The 3,951-nt window shown below is 40.0% G+C and overlaps 1 long non-coding RNA gene across 1 annotated transcript; it reads left to right on the forward strand.

Moving 5' to 3' along the window:
* Positions 1–398: 398 nt before the first annotated feature.
* LOC117487742 lies at positions 399–3,242 on the forward strand. Its single transcript, XR_004556432.1, has 3 exons — positions 399–529; positions 718–975; positions 2,960–3,242. It is a non-coding gene; the product is annotated as an uncharacterized LOC117487742 (long non-coding RNA).
* The last annotated feature ends 709 nt before the right edge of the window (positions 3,243–3,951 follow it).

Raw genomic sequence — 3,951 nt, forward strand, 5'->3', positions numbered from 1 at the left:
AAATAGATGTTGTCATATACACTATTGTGAATAAGGTATGATTAATGAACTCATTACTATTTCAAATTAAAACATATTTTTCTTATTACCAAGGCATATGATGATGTATCAAATCCCTTCCCTGACCCGTGCTGTGAGGAAGGAAAGAACACTCCAGCAGCACCAGAGTCCGACCGTAAGTGTGACTGTTAATAACTGATCTAATGTAACAAATATATACGCAGCGATATGTAAAGATACTGAGATGTACTTTTCTTCTCTTATGACAGATGTTCCTCCACCAGGGGAAGTAACAGTTCTTAATTCTGACCAGGAGACAGTTTCTCTGGCTTTCCACCCACTGAAAACTCTGCTGGGTTTAGACTACAGTTAGATTACTTCTGTGAAACACACAGCAGTTTGACTGTTGATGACTCCAGCCCTGTGAAGGTTGATGGACTGATACCTGGCACTGAGTATACCTTCAGCATCACAAGGATTGCAGACAATGGAAATCAAAGCAAAGCAACCTCGCTATCTGTCTTCACAGGTAAATCAGAAAACAAGTTTTCTGAATCTTTTGGATCACTTCCTGAACAAATCTACAAAATCTCTGTTAAAAGCTACTTTCAGACAAATAAGGGTCTCTACACCTATTTTACTTGCACTTTAAAATGCAGACAAACTTTGACAGAATATGAATTTTCAGTTTCAGTGAAACCTTATATGTTCCCATAGAGCCCAGCCCTCCTGTGCAGATTACAGTCGACCAGGTCAGCAGCGAGTCACTGTCTCTGCATTGGGACCCCCCTGCTGGTGAAGTGGAGAGTTACATTGTGACTTGTTGCAGTGAGGGAGACATTATGAAAGAGACAACTGACACAAACAAGATGACATTCAACAACCTGAAGCCAGGGGAGTGTTACTCTCTACAGGTTTCTACAAAACTTCGGAATGGAAGAATAAGCAGTCCAACTGTAACATCTGCCAACACAAGTAAGTCAAATAAAATCATTATTGCATGGTTGATAAAGACAATGTCAAAGATGTTGACCCAAAGATGAAGATTGGAATTGAGCAGATGGCTTTGAGTGAACATGCTTCTGGGTTAATAAAGACCTTTCAGAGTTCGAGACTGCTGAGAAAATGCAGATTACATTGTGGTGGGCATTTCAATTCCGTTAAGAGAAACTGATAAATGATTAATACACAAATGTGTCTTTTGCTATATTTAATAAAGTAATAAAGAAAGTCAGACACAATTTAAATCAATCCAAATGCAGGAACTGAGCAACTTCATCGTCAAAGGATAAAGAAGTTCTGCAAAAGTTGAATAGCAGCTAAAAGAAAGAGACATGAAATAATCAAAAAGTAAAGCATACATTAGTAACAAAATAAAAAAAAGACAAATAAGTACACAACCTTAGCTACAAAATTAGAAGCAGCAATTTCAGTAAACTAAGTGACATAGATGGCATTGAAGTATTGTGACCTAAAAAGAATATAAGTTGGGATATTTATAAAAATAAGTATGTTCTACATTAAAGGGATTATAGCGCCGTACAAATTGCAGATAGTGTTTATATCTCACATTGCAGGTTTATTGCACAGGATTGCAAGAGTCTCTATTTTTTTGGGTGGTTATACAGTCATTCAACATAAAATAATTCCTAATAGTATCTTTGTTTATGAGTTGGTGAAAGCTAGAGTTCATACTGACCATGGGATACTGGCCCTCAAGATGGCACAATGTATCCAGCACCAATTATTGGCCAGTTGTCGATGAGTGTCCTCCTTAGCCGCTTTCACACAAAGTACTTGCGAGAAAAAAAATGGCGGCTTCACAAAACTTTTCAGAGTTTTACGGGGCGTGGTTTGCAATTCGCCCAGCCAATTAGAAATTGTTAGTGTGGCTGACACACCCACGAACCATTTCCTCCGCTACCTCTCTAGCAGGGACTATCTGGGTTGAAAAGGTTCGGCGAACTAGGGACTAGGCCCAGATCCTTTTTGGTGTGAAACCAAATCTCCCCCCCCTATCGGCCTAGTTCGGGGGGGAAATTACTCCGGTGTGAAAGCGCCTCTTGAGTCTTTTAAGATAATTTCCAGACCCAGAGGTCAGAGTTCTGAGAATTTCATAAATCTGCTGAATTCTGATGCTCACCAATATCTCTATCCACCTCTTTTAAAGGGGACCTATCATGCAAAATGCACTTTAGTACGTCTTTTATAGATGAATATGTGTCCCCGGTGTTCCAGGGAACTCACCAAGTGTCAGAAAACACAACCCTCTCTATTTTCCTCCATACCCAAATCTCTAAAAAAGGGGCTGCAACGGATCTGATCAAAACTGATCCAGATTTGAACACTGTCCTGACGTCAGGACAGTGGCGCTACGGCTATTGGGCCAACTCCACCAATCAGGAGGAAACAGCCACGGCCATTGCCGTTCGAAAGCGCTGGAGACGCTGTAGTACATATGCCAGGCCTGTAGATGGTGCTGTTCACAGAATCTGCCCTTGCAAATAAAGAGCTAAAAAATGTCAAATTGAGCAAAATGAGGCATGGCTAAAATGCATGATCTGTTTGGTATTTTGAAAAAAAAAAAGTATAAATATGCCTTATATAGGTATGGTCCTACACTATATTATTCAAATATAGCATGATAGGTCCACTTTAAGTCCTTTTACAATTCCATCAATTAGATTATTATGTCTTTTATCTTCACAAAGATTTACATTTCGGACCTACTTCAAAACTAATGGAAACAGAAGATTGAATTCTACTACCGGTATTGTCAAAGGTTTTGTATCAATGCATTAGGCAAACAGTTTACTGATTGACTGCCCAAAATAGTCATAATTTTTGCAAAATGTAATTGTGTTAAAGCAAAATTCAGTAAAATGTTAGAAATCTAAATGCTAAACATTGGATTGAGGACGAGAAAAATAATGGGTTTTATTCATATATTTTTAAACAGAGACACACCTAGAGAGCTTACTGGAGGATCTGGGGTTGGATCACCACGATGAAGAGAAGCTATCCCTCAGCACAGTTCTAAGCATTGACGAGAAGACCATTACCGATGAACCTGCCAAGTGTAATTCAGATCTTCCATGGTATTTTCTGAAGAAACTAATGATGGTTAATGTGACAGCTAGGAATGTGAAATGTACATCTGCATGCGAGTCAAACTCTGGGGATCGCTTAGATCTTGATAATCTTGTCAAAAGTACACATTCAGGTGACACACTGAATCCCCTTGATATCACTGCTCTCTTCCTGTGCTCTGATGGTTTTGTACAGCAGGAAATGGCCCTCAAAATGTCCATGTGTCAGTTTTCCGTGCCTCTGTTGCTTCCCAACTGTGACACAAAGCAGTGCACACACTCATGCTTTGGGCCATGAGAGACATTGTTAAAAAGTACAGACCTCAGTCACTTTCAGAATCCAAGGGATTTATTGAAGAGAGAATTGTTGTCTCTGAACTTCCAATGATATCTTTTGTGAGACTGGGTGAGTGCTCCTTGTCCAAGTCAGAGATCCTCAATAAGCTTCTGAGCATTCTCAGCAGTACCATAACACCTTCGTTCACCGCAACATGGAGGGTGGTGACAGTCCAAGGAGAATATCCAATGGATTGGTTGAAATGACTTGGTACCTCCCTTGTGGGAACAAAAACATGGATGTCTTCAGCGAGCCAGTTGCGTAGCTAACCTTCGTGGGGACATTGCTTCATTTGAAACACAATTTGCTTTCTTGTGTCAGACATCGGCAGCAGTTTTTGTGTTCTTTGATGCTTTGAACTCTGAGTGTGAGCTGCTAACCAACCAAAACCACAAGGCCCAGATCTTCTTGGTGGGTAACCTTCCAAACAAGCTTTTCAGTTTGGATGCTGTAAAAAGGTAGCAACCAAGTTGGACTTGACTAACAGCAACATCCTTTTAAAGACTAAGAGCATGAATGATGCAG

The sequence above is a fragment of the Trematomus bernacchii genome, unplaced genomic scaffold, assembly GCF_902827165.1.
Source record: "Trematomus bernacchii unplaced genomic scaffold, fTreBer1.1, whole genome shotgun sequence".
NCBI classification, from domain to species: domain Eukaryota; kingdom Metazoa; phylum Chordata; class Actinopteri; order Perciformes; family Nototheniidae; genus Trematomus; species Trematomus bernacchii.